Below are 20061 nucleotides of genomic sequence, written 5' to 3' on the forward strand. Positions count from 1 at the left end.
CGGTTGAGCATCCTTTTGACTTCACAAATTATAATTGGTGGTTGAATTATGTCAGCTGATATGCAAATCTTCTTCAAATTAAGTTAATCAGATGAAAATTGTCAATTTTAGAAATTTGGCCTATGTTGACCTTTTGGCTTATGTTGACCTTTTTGCCTATGTTGACCTCAAAAATAGTTGGTGGTTGAATTCAGTTAGCTGATATGAAAATCCTAATCAAATTCCAAGTCAATCGGATGAAAATTGAGGATTTTAGAAATTTGAAAAAAAAGTGGTTGACCTTTGGCCTATGCTGACCTTTTGACCTCATATAGGATTTTGTTGGACCACGAACTCTACCATTTGGTGAAGTTTCGTGAAGATCGGTTTAAAATTGTGACCTGTAGGAAAGTATAAGTGAGCGGACAGACAAACACACAAACCGGAGTGATCAACATACTTGTACAAAAAAAAATTTTTTGCCAAGTAATGAACCAATTGCTTAACCCTGCCTTTTGCCTCACGTACGCAGGGTAATATTACGACAGTGAAACCACCGATGGTGCAGTGCTTTTGTGCCACAATGTACAAGGCTATTGGTCAAGATGTCGCCAAGATTGTGTCTTTGGTCATGGAGTCTCTCTTTGAAATGAGTGTGTTCCTTTTCCAAGAGGAACGGGTACTCATCCTGTGTAGGGGACGTTTACGTGACTACGGCTCAGCTTCACACGTTAACCCAAAACCGCACAAAATCTCAGCTTTTTCATCCAGTTTTAAGGGGCATGTCGTCAAAAACAGACATTTCTATACACTTGAAACGGCAATAACTTTGCTATTTAATGTTATTTTTTGGTCTGAAGTTTAAAATGTGAAGAATAGGTTTGATTAATAAAGGTCTTTATACCTGCTATTTGATGTTTTGGAAGTAGGACGTTTGATCAAGGTGTTTAAGAAAAGCTATACAATCATCTAGCTGTCCTAAATATCAAATGGTGGTGGTGTTATGAAAACCATCTCTCCCTTTATGCCATCAATTTACTGATGTTGGTTTAGCGGTTAGGGTGCCGGCTTGGGATCCTAGGATCCTGGGTTCGAATCCCGGTCGATCGCTGAATTAATGCCATGGGGGTTGATTCAGCCTGTCATCCTTCCGAGGTCGGCAAATTGAGTTCCAGGTTCACTGGTAATTCCCCGTGTGTCGCAAGAGTCGACTAACAGGGTTGGTGGCAGGAAGGGCATCCGGCCGTAAAACATTGCTTCAAAAAGGGGACCATGGTGCCCGAAAAAGGCCAACCCCTGCTCTGCAGGGAAAAATGGCCTCTAAAGGTGGTTCCTTTATGCCATCAATTCATCTCCTGCCACTTGGCTACACACGGAAAGGCCTTTTCTTTATGATTCTACCAGATGCTCGTTTATGCACTTTTAACGTGTTACATATGAGGAAATGTTCCATCATATGTGGGACATCATCGCATTCACAAGTAGTTGTAGTGGTGTCCGATATTCCTATTTAGTTTGATCAATATTCAACACTGGTAATCATTGGGTTCATGGAACGCCATTTTGGTAAGGCTTTTTGTTAAGAGCGCGGTGTTAATCATCTTCAAAAAGGGTGTTTAACCACACCCAAACACCCAATTTTCATTCATGAATTCTCTTGGAGGTCGACAGGTATGCATGCAAAATGTGGGGCCGTGAGGTTTCATGGTTTTGGAGTTATGTGGGAGACGAACACACACACACACTGCCTTTAATTATTATGGATTATCTTTTAAACTTGCGGAGCGAAGCTCCACCTGGGATTCTAAGCTCTACCCCGGATGGATTGAGGTGTTGGAGTACTTTGCCAGCAGGACTACACTTCTGGATGTATATAACGCCATAGGATGGATGTAACACTTTCCCCACATATTCTAACAGTCCTCACTACCTGTGGGTTTCGTTCTGCCAAATGGTAAACGTAAAGGAAGGATGACCCATTTTGCTATCAAATAATTTAATTGTAAAAACAGTCAATAAAATACAGGAAAACAAGCTGGTTTACTGATTTGATAAATACAGGACATGAGTAACAAATTTTGATGGAAGCTTCAGCATAGGATGAAAATAAAACATACCTATCAAAGAAAAGAAAGCAAATGTCCTTGGTTGAAGCCACAGGTGTGTAAACAACAAATGTCTGGACAGGACAAAAAATGGCAAGTACAGGTATAATGAAAATGAGAGAAAAGAAGGCACGTCTGGTGGGTTAATGGTCACCGGAGACCATGCGGGTTGTGCTCTGGTGGAAGGGTGAGCTCGCTCATGAGCCATGAATGCTTCTGAGCCAACTCCACTCCAACTCCTCATGAGCCATAAATGCTGTAAGCTCCAATCCAATTCGATCATAAAGCCGGAAGATCTAACCTCGGCCTTGTCCTCTTTCTTGGTAAATTTAGTTCTGTGGCCAGGGTAGAGACCCCAAGGCAGTGGGTGAGGGTAGCCAGTGGTCGTGCAGTGTGGGTTGAAGGTTCTGCTGTGGGTGAGGCTGCAGGACCACTGGTGAGGGTGGTCATTGTGGGCTGCAGGGCAGTCACTGAGAGGGTTGAGGGCCCAGTGGGCTGGATGAAGGCAGGTGTGGGCTCGGAGGCCATATGAGGATGGGTTGAGGACCCTCGGGTGGTCAGCAAGGACGGGGTGATGTCCCCGTGGCTGTTGTATCAGTCGGGTCTACACATCTTGGTTGCTGGTCTAGAACCACCATTTTCCTACTCTTACTATCCAAATAGCATTATTTATGCAAGCACAATACTTATATTATACTACAAGCGTTATTGTCCCCTGTCTCCGACAACATCCTGTCTGACCAACTGATCACACTGGGCAACAACAAAAAACTTTTCATCTCCTACTAAGGGAAATGCAGGATTCTTGGCTAAATCTGGGCTGATGATTTCAAATCTGTAATCAGAATTTAGCCAGCACGTCAGGTTTTCAAAATATGTATTAATGATACCCGGCATGCTATATTAGATACTTTACTATTGCAGATCGCCACATTGTACATCTAATATCAGTGCTTCGTAATCACTTTCACGTCATATTTAGATAACAATGATTGATCTCCATGTATAATGTGTCGTATACAAACCAAGAACATAAACAAGTTGCAGAAAAAGAAGTTAATAAAACATGAGAACATGGTGTAAACTTGATCGGGAAATCTGCCCCATTGTGAGTGATTCAGAAACGACACTTCAAGTTTACACTCTTCCTTGTAATATAGTCAGCGTAGGCCCCAACTGTTCAGGTGTACACTCTTCCTTGTAATATAGTCAGCGTAGGCCCCAACTGTTCAGGTGTACACTCTTCCTTGTAATATAGTCAGCGTAGGCCCCAACTGTTCAGACGTGTTCAGAAGTGGGTGAGACACTTGCTCTTGCGCTTGTGTATGGAATTTGTCTCCCGTTGTAGGAACCAGCAGTAATCACCCATCATGTTTGGGTTGACCCGGCCTTGACACCTAGTTTCCATGACCGAAATGTCTTGGTGGAACCTTTCGCCATGCTCATCGCTTACCTCACCCACATTAGGTGGGAAGAAATCAAGATGAGAATGCAAGAAGTGCATTTTAAGAGACATTCTACAGCCCATTTGCTGATAGGCCTTCAGCATGTTGTCCACTAATTCAGCATACTGTTCAGCTCTATGGTTCCCAAGAAAATTCTGCACAACCAACACAAATGCTTCCCATGTTGCAAACTCAAGTGGGTTCAGTTTATTTTTGAACTCGGGATCATACATCAGTTCTCGGATCTGGGGCCCAATTAAAATACCTGCTTTGAGTTTAGCATCGGTTTTCTCTGCGCCAAACTTATCTCTGAGATATTGGAAGCCATTGCCGTCATATTCCAATGCCTTCACAAAGTTGTTCATAAGGCCAACTTTGATGTGACGTGGTGGAAAGAAGACTTTTTGTGGGTCTACCAATGGCTTATGATACACATTGTACCTGCCAACTACGTGGTCATACCTTTATGAACCATCATACCATCAATGCGGGGTCTTTTACACCATAATGATTGCTGCCATCATGGCTGTTCCACAGAAACAAGAAGCACATGTATTTTGTGTACCCCAGCTGCAGTCCTAGGAGGAGAGAAATAACTTTTAGATCACTGCAAATGTCCCACTTATGATCTGAGTAATTAATCACTTTTAGAAGGATTTCCATGGACTCGGACACGTCTCCTTCATGCCGACAGCGTGAGCTACAGGAACAGGTTTTTTTTGTTAACATTTTGCAACAAAACAGCTTTGAGGATCACTTTCCTGGAGTCCATGAAGAGTCTCCATTCATCAGGCACATGTTTGTTTCCCAGCTCATGCATTAGGTTACGCCATTAACATCAGCACAGAAACTAACATCATTTTCTATCTTTAAAAAGGCAGCTGAGTTTGTGTGGTGATTACGGAAGTGGGACATTTTGGTTCCTTCCTCGAGGTGCAGATATTCATCAAACTTGGTAGTGAGGATCGCCACATGGCAAGAAGGTACGAGAGCAGTATCGTTTTGGCCCCGCCCCCTTGGGCGGGATCAAAAGGAGAAATACTGCCCAGAACCACGTCAATGTTCATGGTGCTGAGAACCAGTCAATGTGGGGTTCATGGTGCTGAAAACCAGTCAATGTGGGGTTCATGGTGCTGAGAACTAGTCAATGTGGGGTTCATGGTGCTGAGAACCAGTCAATGTGGGGTTCATGGTGACGATAGCCAGTCAATGCGGGGTTCATGGTGACGAGAACCAGTCAATGTGGGGTTCATGGTGACGAGAACCACGTCAATGTGGGATTCATGGTGACGAGAACCACGTCAATGTGGGATTCATGGTGACGAGAACCACGTCAATGTGGGGTTCATGGTGACGAGAACCACGTCAATGTGGGGTTCATGGTGACGAGAACCACGTCAATGTGGGGTTCATGGTGACGAGAGCCAGTCAACGTGGGGTTCATGGTGCCGAGAACCAGTCAACGTGGCGTTCATGGTGACGAGAACCAGTCAATGTGGGGTTCATGGTGACGAGAACCACGTCAATGTGGGGTTCATGGTGACGAGAACCACATCAATGTGGGGTTCATGGTGCCGAGAACCAGTCAACGTGGGGTTCATGGTGCTGAGAACCAGTCAACGTGGGGTTCATGGTGCTGAGAACCAGTCAACGTGGGGTTCATGGTGCTGAGAAACAGTCAATGTGGGGTTCATGGTGCTGAGAACCAGTCAATGTGGGGTTCATGGTGCTGACAACCAGTCATTGTGGGGTTCATGGTGCTGAGAACCAGTCAATGTGGGGTTCATGGTGCCGAGAACCAGTCAATGCAGGGTCCATGGCGCCGAAAACCACGTCAATGTGGGGTTCATGGTGACGAGAACCAGTCAATGCGGGGTTCATGGCGCCGAGAACCAGTCAATGTGGGGTTCATGGTGACGAGAACAAGTCAATGTGGGGTTCATGGTGAAGAGAACCACGTCAATGTGTGGTTCATGGCGCCGAGAAACAGTCAATGTGGGGTTCATGGTGACAAGAACCAGTCAATGTGGGGTGCATGGTGACGAGAACCACTCAATGTGGGGTTCATGGTGCTGAGAACCACGTCAATGTGGGGTTGATGGTGACGAGAACCACGTCAATGTGGGGTTCATGGTTACGAGAACCACGTCAACGTGGGATTCATGGTGACGAGAACCAGTCAACGCGGGGTTCATGGTGCCGAGAACCACGTCAATGTGGGGTTCATGGTGCCGAGAACCACGTCAATGTGGGGTTCATGGTGCCGAGAACCAGGTCAATGTGGGGTTCATGGTGACGAGATCCACTTAAATGTGGGGTTCATGGTGCCGAGAACCAGTCAACGTGGGGTTCATGGTGACGAGAACCAGTCAACGCAGGGTTCATGGTGCCGAGAACCAGTCAACGTGGGGTTCATGGTGCTGAGAACCAGTCAACGTGGGGTTCATGGTGACGAGAACCATGTCAATGTGGGGTTCATGGTGACGAGAACCAGTCAACGTGGGGTTCATGGTGACGAGAACCATGTCAATGTGGGGTTCATGGTGACGAGAACCATGTCAATGTGGGGTTCATGGTGACGAGAACCAGTCAACGCAGGGTTCATGGTGCCGAGAACCAGTCAACGTGGGGTTCATGGTGCTGAGAACCAGTCAACGTGGGGTTCATGGTGACGAGAACCACGTCAATGTGGGATTCATGGTGACGAGAACCACGTCAATGTGGGGTTCATGGTGATGAGAACCACGTCAATGTGGGGTTCATGGTGACGAGAACCACGTCAATGTGGGGTTCATGGTGACGAGAGCCAGTCAACGTGGGGTTCATGGTGCCGAGAACCAGTCAACGTGGCGTTCATGGTGACGAGAACCAGTCAATGCGGGGTTCATGGTGACGAGAACCACGTCAATGTGGGGTTCATGGTGCTGAGAACCACGTCAATGTGGGGTTCATGGTGATGAGAACCACGTCAATGTGGGGTTCATGGTGACGAGAACCACGTCAATGTGGGGTTCATGGTGACGAGAGCCAGTCAACGTGGGGTTCATGGTGCCGAGAACCAGTCAACGTGGCGTTCATGGTGACGAGAACCAGTCAATGCGGGGTTCATGGTGACGAGAACCACGTCAATGTGGGGTTCATGGTGACGAGAACCACATCAATGTGGGGTTCATGGTGCCGAGAACCAGTCAACGTGGGGTTCATGGTGCTGAGAACCAGTCAACGTGGGGTTCATGGTGCTGAGAACCAGTCAACGTGGGGTTCATGGTGCTGAGAACCAGTCAATGTGGGGTTTATGGTGCTGAGAACCAGTCAATGTGGGGTTCATGGTGCTGAGAACCAGTCATTGTGGGGTTCATGGTGCTGAGAACCAGTCAATGTTGGGTTCATGGTGCCGAGAACCAGTCAATGCAGGGTCCATGGCGCCGAGAACCACGTCAATGTGGGGTTCATGGTGACGAGAACCAGTCAATGCAGGGTTCATGGTGCCGAGAACCAGTCAATGTGGGGTTCATGGTGACGAGAACCAGTCAATGTGGGGTTCATGGTGAAGAGAACCACGTCAATGTGTGGTTCATGGCGCCGAGAACCAGTCAATGTGGGGTTCATGGTGACAAGAACCAGTCAATGTGGGGTTCATGGTGACGAGAACCACTCAATGTGGGGTTCATGGTGCTGAGAACCACGTCAATGTGGGGTTGATGGTGACGAGAACCACGTCAATGTGGGGTTCATGGTTACGAGAACCACGTCAACGTGGGATTCATGGTGACGAGAACCAGTCAACGCGGGGTTCATGGTGCCGAGAACCAGTCAACGTGGGGTTCATGGTGACTAGAACCAGTCAACGCGGGGTTCATGGTGCCGAGAACCAGTCAACGTGGGGTTCATGGTGATGAGAACCAGTCAACATGGGGTTCATGGTGACGAGAACCATGTAAATGTGGGGTTCATGGTGACGAGAACCACGTCAATGTGGGATTCATGGTGACGAGAAGCACGTCAATGTGGGGTTCATGGTGACGAGAACCATGTCAATGTGGTGTTCATGGTGACGAGAACCACGTCAATGTGGGATTCGTGGTGACGAGAACCACGTCAATGTGGGATTCATGGTGACGAGAACCATGTCAATGTGGGGTTCATGGTGATGAGAACCACGTCAATGTGGGATTGATGGTGACGAGAACCACGTCAATGTGGGGTTCATTGTGACGAGAACCACGTCAATGTGGGGTTCATGGTGACGAGAACCACGTCAATGTGGGGTTCATGGTGATGAGAACCACGTCAATGTGGGGTTCATGGTGACGAGAACCACGTCAATGTGGGGTTCATGGTGACGAGAGCCAGTCAATGTGGGGTTCATGGTGACGAGAGCCAGTCAATGTGGGGTTCATGGTGCTGAGAACCATGTCAATGTGGGGTTCATGGTGCCGAGAACCAGTCAACGTGGGGTTCATGGTGCTGAAAACCAGTCAATGTGGGGTTCATGGTGCTGAGAACCAGTCAATGTGGGGTTCATGGTGCTGAGAACCAGTCAATGTTGGGTTCATGGTGCTGAGAACCAGTCAATGTGGGGTTCATGGTGCTGAGAAACAGTCAATGTGGGGTTCATGGTGCCGAGAACCAGTCAATGTGGGGTTCATGGTGCTGAGAACCAGTCAATGTGGGGTTCATGGTGCCGAGAACCAGTCAATGCGGGGTTCATGGCGCCGAGAAACACGTCAATGTGGGGTTCATGGTGACGAGAACCAGTCAATGCGGGGTTCATGGCGCCGAGAACCAGTCAATGTGGGGTTCATGGTGACGAGAACCAGTCAATGTGGGGTTTCATGGTGACGAGAACCACATAAATGTGGGGTTCATGGCGCCGAGAACCAGTCAATGTGGGGTTCATGGTGACAAGAACCAGTCAATGTGGGGCTCATGGTGCCGAGAACCACGTCAACGTGGGGTTCATGGTGACGAGAACCACGTCAACGTGGGATTCATGGTGACGAGAACCAGTCAACGCGGGGTTCATGGTGCCGAGAACCACGTCAATGTGGGGTTCATGGTGCCGAGAACCACGTCAATGTGGGGTTCATGGTGCCGAGAACCAGGTCAATGTGGGGTTCATGGTGACGAGATCCACTTAAATGTGGGGTTCATGGTGCCGAGAACGAGTCAACGTGGGGTTCATGGTGCTGAGAACCAGTCAATGTGGGGTTCATGGTGACGAGAACCATGTCAATGTGGGGTTCATGGTGACGAGAACCAGTCAACGCAGGGTTCATGGTGCCGAGAACCAGTCAACGTGGGGTTCATGGTGCTGAGAACCAGTCAACGTGGGGTTCATGGTGACGAGAACCATGTCAATGTGGGGTTCATGGTGACGAGAACCAGTCAACGCAGGGTTCATGGTGCCGAGAACCAGTCAACGTGGGGTTCATGGTGCTGAGAACCAGTCAACGTGGGGTTCATGGTGACGAGAACCACGTCAATGTGGGATTCATGGTGACGAGAACCACGTCAATGTGGGGTTCATGGTGACGAGAACCACGTCAATGTGGGGTTCATGGTGACGAGAACCACGTCAATGTGGGGTTCATGGTGACGAGAGCCAGTCAACGTGGGGTTCATGGTGCCGAGAACCAGTCAACGTGGCGTTCATTGTGACGAGAACCAGTCAATGCGGGGTTCATGGTGACGAGAACCACGTCAATGTGGGGTTCATGGTGACGAGAACCACATCAATGTGGGGTTCATGGTGCCGAGAACCAGTCAACGTGGGGTTCATGGTGCTGAGAACCAGTCAACGTGGGGTTCATGGTGCTGAGAACCAGTCAACGTGGGGTTCATGGTGCTGAGAACCAGTCAATGTGGGGTTTATGGTGCTGAGAACCAGTCAATGTGGGGTTCATGGTGTTGAGAACCAGTCATTGTGGGGTTCATGGTGCTGAGAACCAGTCAATGTGGGGTTCATGGTGCCGAGAACCAGTCAATGCAGGGTCCATGGCGCCGAGAACCACGTCAATGTGGGGTTCATGGTGACGAGAACCAGTCAATGCAGGGTTCATGGCGCCGAGAACCAGTCAATGTGGGGTTCATGGTGACGAGAACCAGTCAATGTGGGGTTCATGGTGAAGAGAACCACGTCAATGTGTGGTTCATGGCGCCGAGAACCAGTCAATGTGGGGTTCATGGTGACAAGAACCAGTCAATGTGGGGTTCATGGTGACGAGAACCACTCAATGTGGGGTTCATGGTGCTGAGAACCACGTCAATGTGGGGTTGATGGTGACGAGAACCACGTCAATGTGGGGTTCATGGTTACGAGAACCACGTCAACGTGGGATTCATGGTGACGAGAACCAGTCAACGCGGGGTTCATGGTGCCGAGAACCAGTCAACGTGGGGTTCATGGTGACTAGAACCAGTCAACGCGGGGTTCATGGTGCCGAGAACCAGTCAACGTGGGGTTCATGGTGATGAGAACCAGTCAACATGGGGTTCATGGTGACGAGAACCATGTAAATGTGGGGTTCATGGTGACGAGAACCACGTCAATGTGGGATTCATGGTGACGAGAACCACGTCAATGTGGGGTTCATGGTGACGAGAACCATGTCAATGTGGTGTTCATGGTGACGAGAACCACGTCAATGTGGGATTCATGGTGACGAGAACCACGTCAATGTGGGATTCATGGTGACGAGAACCATGTCAATGTGGGGTTCATGGTGATGAGAACCACGTCAATGTGGGATTGATGGTGACGAGAACCACGTCAATGTGGGGTTCATTGTGACGAGAACCACGTCAATGTGGGGTTCATGGTGACGAGAACCACGTCAATGTGGGGTTCATGGTGATGAGAACCACGTCAATGTGGGGTTCATGGTGACGAGAACCACGTCAATGTGGGGTTCATGGTGACGAGAGCCAGTCAATGTGGGGTTCATGGTGACGAGAGCCAGTCAATGTGGGGTTCATGGTGCTGAGAACCATGTCAATGTGGGGTTCATGGTGAAGAGAACCACGTCAATGTGTGGTTCATGGCGCCGAGAACCAGTCAATGTGGGGTTCATGGTGACAAGAACCAGTCAATGTGGGGTTCATGGTGACGAGAACCACTCAATGTGGGGTTCATGGTGCTGAGAACCACGTCAATGTGGGGTTGATGGTGACGAGAACCACGTCAATGTGGGGTTCATGGTTACGAGAACCACGTCAACGTGGGATTCATGGTGACGAGAACCAGTCAACGCGGGGTTCATGGTGCCGAGAACCAGTCAACGTGGGGTTCATGGTGACTAGAACCAGTCAACGCGGGGTTCATGGTGCTGAGAACCAGTCAACGTGGGGTTCATGGTGATGAGAACCAGTCAACATGGGGTTCATGGTGACGAGAACCATGTAAATGTGGGGTTCATGGTGACGAGAACCACGTCAATGTGGGATTCATGGTGACGAGAACCACGTCAATGTGGGGTTCATGGTGACGAGAACCATGTCAATGTGGTGTTCATGGTGACGAGAACCACGTCAATGTGGGATTCATGGTGACGAGAACCACGTCAATGTGGGATTCATGGTGACGAGAACCATGTCAATGTGGGGTTCATGGTGATGAGAACCACGTCAATGTGGGATTGATGGTGACGAGAACCACGTCAATGTGGGGTTCATTGTGACGAGAACCACGTCAATGTGGGGTTCATGGTGACGAGAACCACGTCAATGTGGGGTTCATGGTGATGAGAACCACGTCAATGTGGGGTTCATGGTGACGAGAACCACGTCAATGTGGGGTTCATGGTGACGAGAGCCAGTCAATGTGGGGTTCATGGTGACGAGAGCCAGTCAATGTGGGGTTCATGGTGCTGAGAACCATGTCAATGTGGGGTTCATGGTGCCGAGAACCAGTCAACGTGGGGTTCATGGTGCTGAAAACCAGTCAATGTGGGGTTCATGGTGCTGAGAACCAGTCAATGTGGGGTTCATGGTGCTGAGAACCAGTCAATGTTGGGTTCATGGTGCTGAGAACCAGTCAATGTGGGGTTCATGGTGCTGAGAAACAGTCAATGTGGGGTTCATGGTGCCGAGAACCAGTCAATGTGGGGTTCATGGTGCTGAGAACCAGTCAATGTGGGGTTCATGGTGGCGAGAACCAGTCAATGCGGGGTTCATGGCGCCGAGAAACACGTCAATGTGGGGTTCATGGTGACGAGAACCAGTCAATGCGGGGTTCATGGCGCCGAGAACCAGTCAATGTGGGGTTCATGGTGACGAGAACCAGTCAAGTGGGGTTTCATGGTGACGAGAACCACATAAATGTGGGGTTCATGGCGCCGAGAACCAGTCAATGTGGGGTTCATGGTGACAAGAACCAGTCAATGTGGGGCTCATGGTGCCGAGAACCACGTCAACGTGGGGTTCATGGTGACGAGAACCAGTCAACGCAGGGTTCATGGTGTCGAGAACCAGTCAACGTGGGGTTCATGGTGCCGAGAACCAGTCAACATGGGGTTCATGGTGACGAGAACCACGTCAATGTGGGGTTCATGGTGACGAGAACCACGTCAATGTGGGATTCATGGTGACGAGAACCACGTCAATGTGGGGTTCATGGTGACGAGAACCACGTCAATGTGGGGTTCATGGTGACGAGAACCACGTCAATGTGGGGTTCATGGTGACGAGAGCCAGTCAACTTGGGGTTCATGGTGCCGAGAACCAGTCAATGCGGGGTTCATGGTGACGAGAACCACGTCAATGTGGGATTCATGGTGACGAGAACCATGTCAATGTGGGGTTCATGGTGATGAGAACCACGTCAATGTGGGATTGATGGTGACGAGAACCACGTCAATGTGGGGTTCATTGTGACGAGAACCACGTCAATGTGGGGTTCATGGTGACGAGAACCACGTCAATGTGGGGTTCATGGTGATGAGAACCACGTCAATGTGGGGTTCATGGTGACGAGAACCACGTCAATGTGGGGTTCATGGTGACGAGAGCCAGTCAATGTGGGGTTCATGGTGACGAGAGCCAGTCAATGTGGGGTTCATGGTGCTGAGAACCATGTCAATGTGGGGTTCATGGTGCCGAGAACCAGTCAACGTGGGGTTCATGGTGCTGAAAACCAGTCAATGTGGGGTTCATGGTGCTGAGAACCAGTCAATGTGGGGTTCATGGTGCTGAGAACCAGTCAATGTTGGGTTCATGGTGCTGAGAACCAGTCAATGTGGGGTTCATGGTGCTGAGAAACAGTCAATGTGGGGTTCATGGTGCCGAGAACCAGTCAATGTGGGGTTCATGGTGCTGAGAACCAGTCAATGTGGGGTTCATGGTGCCGAGAACCAGTCAATGCGGGGTTCATGGCGCCGAGAAACACGTCAATGTGGGGTTCATGGTGACGAGAACCAGTCAATGCGGGGTTCATGGCGCCGAGAACCAGTCAATGTGGGGTTCATGGTGACGAGAACCAGTCAATGTGGGGTTTCATGGTGACGAGAACCACATAAATGTGGGGTTCATGGCGCCGAGAACCAGTCAATGTGGGGTTCATGGTGACAAGAACCAGTCAATGTGGGGCTCATGGTGCCGAGAACCACGTCAACGTGGGGTTCATGGTGACGAGAACCACGTCAACGTGGGATTCATGGTGACGAGAACCAGTCAACGCGGGGTTCATGGTGCCGAGAACCACGTCAATGTGGGGTTCATGGTGCCGAGAACCACGTCAATGTGGGGTTCATGGTGCCGAGAACCAGGTCAATGTGGGGTTCATGGTGACGAGATCCACTTAAATGTGGGGTTCATGGTGCCGAGAACGAGTCAACGTGGGGTTCATGGTGCTGAGAACCAGTCAACGTGGGGTTCATGGTGACGAGAACCATGTCAATGTGGGGTTCATGGTGACGAGAACCAGTCAACGCAGGGTTCATGGTGCCGAGAACCAGTCAACGTGGGGTTCATGGTGCTGAGAACCAGTCAACGTGGGGTTCATGGTGACGAGAACCATGTCAATGTGGGGTTCATGGTGACGAGAACCAGTCAACGCAGGGTTCATGGTGCCGAGAACCAGTCAACGTGGGGTTCATGGTGCTGAGAACCAGTCAACGTGGGGTTCATGGTGACGAGAACCACGTCAATGTGGGATTCATGGTGACGAGAACCACGTCAATGTGGGGTTCATGGTGACGAGAACCACGTCAATGTGGGGTTCATGGTGACGAGAACCACGTCAATGTGGGGTTCATGGTGACGAGAGCCAGTCAACGTGGGGTTCATGGTGCCGAGAACCAGTCAACGTGGCGTTCATTGTGACGAGAACCAGTCAATGCGGGGTTCATGGTGACGAGAACCACGTCAATGTGGGGTTCATGGTGACGAGAACCACATCAATGTGGGGTTCATGGTGCCGAGAACCAGTCAACGTGGGGTTCATGGTGCTGAGAACCAGTCAACGTGGGGTTCATGGTGCTGAGAACCAGTCAACGTGGGGTTCATGGTGCTGAGAACCAGTCAATGTGGGGTTTATGGTGCTGAGAACCAGTCAATGTGGGGTTCATGGTGTTGAGAACCAGTCATTGTGGGGTTCATGGTGCTGAGAACCAGTCAATGTGGGGTTCATGGTGCCGAGAACCAGTCAATGCAGGGTCCATGGCGCCGAGAACCACGTCAATGTGGGGTTCATGGTGACGAGAACCAGTCAATGCAGGGTTCATGGCGCCGAGAACCAGTCAATGTGGGGTTCATGGTGACGAGAACCAGTCAATGTGGGGTTCATGGTGAAGAGAACCACGTCAATGTGTGGTTCATGGCGCCGAGAACCAGTCAATGTGGGGTTCATGGTGACAAGAACCAGTCAATGTGGGGTTCATGGTGACGAGAACCACTCAATGTGGGGTTCATGGTGCTGAGAACCACGTCAATGTGGGGTTGATGGTGACGAGAACCACGTCAATGTGGGGTTCATGGTTACGAGAACCACGTCAACGTGGGATTCATGGTGACGAGAACCAGTCAACGCGGGGTTCATGGTGCCGAGAACCAGTCAACGTGGGGTTCATGGTGACTAGAACCAGTCAACGCGGGGTTCATGGTGCCGAGAACCAGTCAACGTGGGGTTCATGGTGATGAGAACCAGTCAACATGGGGTTCATGGTGACGAGAACCATGTAAATGTGGGGTTCATGGTGACGAGAACCACGTCAATGTGGGATTCATGGTGACGAGAACCACGTCAATGTGGGGTTCATGGTGACGAGAACCATGTCAATGTGGTGTTCATGGTGACGAGAACCACGTCAATGTGGGATTCATGGTGACGAGAACCACGTCAATGTGGGATTCATGGTGACGAGAACCATGTCAATGTGGGGTTCATGGTGATGAGAACCACGTCAATGTGGGATTGATGGTGACGAGAACCACGTCAATGTGGGGTTCATTGTGACGAGAACCACGTCAATGTGGGGTTCATGGTGACGAGAACCACGTCAATGTGGGGTTCATGGTGATGAGAACCACGTCAATGTGGGGTTCATGGTGACGAGAACCACGTCAATGTGGGGTTCATGGTGACGAGAGCCAGTCAATGTGGGGTTCATGGTGACGAGAGCCAGTCAATGTGGGGTTCATGGTGCTGAGAACCATGTCAATGTGGGGTTCATGGTGAAGAGAACCACGTCAATGTGTGGTTCATGGCGCCGAGAACCAGTCAATGTGGGGTTCATGGTGACAAGAACCAGTCAATGTGGGGTTCATGGTGACGAGAACCACTCAATGTGGGGTTCATGGTGCTGAGAACCACGTCAATGTGGGGTTGATGGTGACGAGAACCACGTCAATGTGGGGTTCATGGTTACGAGAACCACGTCAACGTGGGATTCATGGTGACGAGAACCAGTCAACGCGGGGTTCATGGTGCCGAGAACCAGTCAACGTGGGGTTCATGGTGACTAGAACCAGTCAACGCGGGGTTCATGGTGCTGAGAACCAGTCAACGTGGGGTTCATGGTGATGAGAACCAGTCAACATGGGGTTCATGGTGACGAGAACCATGTAAATGTGGGGTTCATGGTGACGAGAACCACGTCAATGTGGGATTCATGGTGACGAGAACCACGTCAATGTGGGGTTCATGGTGACGAGAACCATGTCAATGTGGTGTTCATGGTGACGAGAACCACGTCAATGTGGGATTCATGGTGACGAGAACCACGTCAATGTGGGATTCATGGTGACGAGAACCATGTCAATGTGGGGTTCATGGTGATGAGAACCACGTCAATGTGGGATTGATGGTGACGAGAACCACGTCAATGTGGGGTTCATTGTGACGAGAACCACGTCAATGTGGGGTTCATGGTGACGAGAACCACGTCAATGTGGGGTTCATGGTGATGAGAACCACGTCAATGTGGGGTTCATGGTGACGAGAACCACGTCAATGTGGGGTTCATGGTGACGAGAGCCAGTCAATGTGGGGTTCATGGTGACGAGAGCCAGTCAATGTGGGGTTCATGGTGCTGAGAACCATGTCAATGTGGGGTTCATGGTGCCGAGAACCAGTCAACGTGGGGTTCATGGTGCTGAAAACCAGTCAATGTGGGGTTCATGGTGCTGAGAACCAGTCAATGTGGGGTTCATGGTGCTGAGAACCAGTCAATGTTGGGTTCATGGTGCTGAGAACCAGTCAATGTGGGGTTCATGGTGCTGAGAAACAGTCAATGTGGGGTTCATGGTGCCGAGAACCAGTCAATGTGGGGTTCATGGTGCTGAGAACCAGTCAATGTGGGGTTCATGGTGCCGAGAACCAGTCAATGCGGGGTTCATGGCGCCGAGAAACACGTCAATGTGGGGTTCATGGTGACGAGAACCAGTCAATGCGGGGTTCATGGCGCCGAGAACCAGTCAATGTGGGGTTCATGGTGACGAGAACCAGTCAATGTGGGGTTTCATGGTGACGAGAACCACATAAATGTGGGGTTCATGGCGCCGAGAACCAGTCAATGTGGGGTTCATGGTGACAAGAACCAGTCAATGTGGGGCTCATGGTGCCGAGAACCACGTCAACGTGGGGTTCATGGTGACGAGAACCACGTCAACGTGGGATTCATGGTGACGAGAACCAGTCAACGCGGGGTTCATGGTGCCGAGAACCACGTCAATGTGGGGTTCATGGTGCCGAGAACCACGTCAATGTGGGGTTCATGGTGCCGAGAACCAGGTCAATGTGGGGTTCATGGTGACGAGATCCACTTAAATGTGGGGTTCATGGTGCCGAGAACGAGTCAACGTGGGGTTCATGGTGCTGAGAACCAGTCAATGTGGGGTTCATGGTGACGAGAACCATGTCAATGTGGGGTTCATGGTGACGAGAACCAGTCAACGCAGGGTTCATGGTGCCGAGAACCAGTCAACGTGGGGTTCATGGTGCTGAGAACCAGTCAACGTGGGGTTCATGGTGACGAGAACCATGTCAATGTGGGGTTCATGGTGACGAGAACCAGTCAACGCAGGGTTCATGGTGCCGAGAACCAGTCAACGTGGGGTTCATGGTGCTTAGAACCAGTCAACGTGGGGTTCATGGTGACGAGAACCACGTCAATGTGGGATTCATGGTGACGAGAACCACGTCAATGTGGGGTTCATGGTGACGAGAACCACGTCAATGTGGGGTTCATGGTGACGAGAACCACGTCAATGTGGGGTTCATGGTGACGAGAGCCAGTCAACGTGGGGTTCATGGTGCCGAGAACCAGTCAACGTGGCGTTCATTGTGACGAGAACCAGTCAATGCGGGGTTCATGGTGACGAGAACCACGTCAATGTGGGGTTCATGGTGACGAGAACCACATCAATGTGGGGTTCATGGTGCCGAGAACCAGTCAACGTGGGGTTCATGGTGCTGAGAACCAGTCAACGTGGGGTTCATGGTGCTGAGAACCAGTCAACGTGGGGTTCATGGTGCTGAGAACCAGTCAATGTGGGGTTTATGGTGCTGAGAACCAGTCAATGTGGGGTTCATGGTGTTGAGAACCAGTCATTGTGGGGTTCATGGTGCTGAGAACCAGTCAATGTGGGGTTCATGGTGCCGAGAACCAGTCAATGCAGGGTCCATGGCGCCGAGAACCACGTCAATGTGGGGTTCATGGTGACGAGAACCAGTCAATGCAGGGTTCATGGCGCCGAGAACCAGTCAATGTGGGGTTCATGGTGACGAGAACCAGTCAATGTGGGGTTCATGGTGAAGAGAACCACGTCAATGTGTGGTTCATGGCGCCGAGAACCAGTCAATGTGGGGTTCATGGTGACAAGAACCAGTCAATGTGGGGTTCATGGTGACGAGAACCACTCAATGTGGGGTTCATGGTGCTGAGAACCACGTCAATGTGGGGTTGATGGTGACGAGAACCACGTCAATGTGGGGTTCATGGTTACGAGAACCACGTCAACGTGGGATTCATGGTGACGAGAACCAGTCAACGCGGGGTTCATGGTGCCGAGAACCAGTCAACGTGGGGTTCATGGTGACTAGAACCAGTCAACGCGGGGTTCATGGTGCCGAGAACCAGTCAACGTGGGGTTCATGGTGATGAGAACCAGTCAACATGGGGTTCATGGTGACGAGAACCATGTAAATGTGGGGTTCATGGTGACGAGAACCACGTCAATGTGGGATTCATGGTGACGAGAACCACGTCAATGTGGGGTTCATGGTGACGAGAACCATGTCAATGTGGTGTTCATGGTGACGAGAACCACGTCAATGTGGGATTCATGGTGACGAGAACCACGTCAATGTGGGATTCATGGTGACGAGAACCATGTCAATGTGGGGTTCATGGTGATGAGAACCACGTCAATGTGGGATTGATGGTGACGAGAACCACGTCAATGTGGGGTTCATTGTGACGAGAACCACGTCAATGTGGGGTTCATGGTGACGAGAACCACGTCAATGTGGGGTTCATGGTGATGAGAACCACGTCAATGTGGGGTTCATGGTGACGAGAACCACGTCAATGTGGGGTTCATGGTGACGAGAGCCAGTCAATGTGGGGTTCATGGTGACGAGAGCCAGTCAATGTGGGGTTCATGGTGCTGAGAACCATGTCAATGTGGGGTTCATGGTGAAGAGAACCACGTCAATGTGTGGTTCATGGCGCCGAGAACCAGTCAATGTGGGGTTCATGGTGACAAGAACCAGTCAATGTGGGGTTCATGGTGACGAGAACCACTCAATGTGGGGTTCATGGTGCTGAGAACCACGTCAATGTGGGGTTGATGGTGACGAGAACCACGTCAATGTGGGGTTCATGGTTACGAGAACCACGTCAACGTGGGATTCATGGTGACGAGAACCAGTCAACGCGGGGTTCATGGTGCCGAGAACCAGTCAACGTGGGGTTCATGGTGACTAGAACCAGTCAACGCGGGGTTCATGGTGCTGAGAACCAGTCAACGTGGGGTTCATGGTGATGAGAACCAGTCAACATGGGGTTCATGGTGACGAGAACCATGTAAATGTGGGGTTCATGGTGACGAGAACCACGTCAATGTGGGATTCATGGTGACGAGAACCACGTCAATGTGGGGTTCATGGTGACGAGAACCATGTCAATGTGGTGTTCATGGTGACGAGAACCACGTCAATGTGGGATTCATGGTGACGAGAACCACGTCAATGTGGGATTCATGGTGACGAGAACCATGTCAATGTGGGGTTCATGGTGATGAGAACCACGTCAATGTGGGATTGATGGTGACGAGAACCACGTCAATGTGGGGTTCATTGTGACGAGAACCACGTCAATGTGGGGTTCATGGTGACGAGAACCACGTCAATGTGGGGTTCATGGTGATGAGAACCACGTCAATGTGGGGTTCATGGTGACGAGAACCACGTCAATGTGGGGTTCATGGTGACGAGAGCCAGTCAATGTGGGGTTCATGGTGACGAGAGCCAGTCAATGTGGGGTTCATGGTGCTGAGAACCATGTCAATGTGGGGTTCATGGTGCCGAGAACCAGTCAACGTGGGGTTCATGGTGCTGAAAACCAGTCAATGTGGGGTTCATGGTGCTGAGAACCAGTCAATGTGGGGTTCATGGTGCTGAGAACCAGTCAATGTTGGGTTCATGGTGCTGAGAACCAGTCAATGTGGGGTTCATGGTGCTGAGAAACAGTCAATGTGGGGTTCATGGTGCCGAGAACCAGTCAATGTGGGGTTCATGGTGCTGAGAACCAGTCAATGTGGGGTTCATGGTGGCGAGAACCAGTCAATGCGGGGTTCATGGCGCCGAGAAACACGTCAATGTGGGGTTCATGGTGACGAGAACCAGTCAATGCGGGGTTCATGGCGCCGAGAACCAGTCAATGTGGGGTTCATGGTGACGAGAACCAGTCAAGTGGGGTTTCATGGTGACGAGAACCACATAAATGTGGGGTTCATGGCGCCGAGAACCAGTCAATGTGGGGTTCATGGTGACAAGAACCAGTCAATGTGGGGCTCATGGTGCCGAGAACCAC

Source organism: Myxine glutinosa, chromosome 8 (assembly GCF_964187855.1).
Source record: "Myxine glutinosa chromosome 8, kmMyxGlut1.1, whole genome shotgun sequence".
In the NCBI taxonomy this organism is placed as follows: Eukaryota; Metazoa; Chordata; class Myxini; order Myxiniformes; family Myxinidae; genus Myxine; species Myxine glutinosa.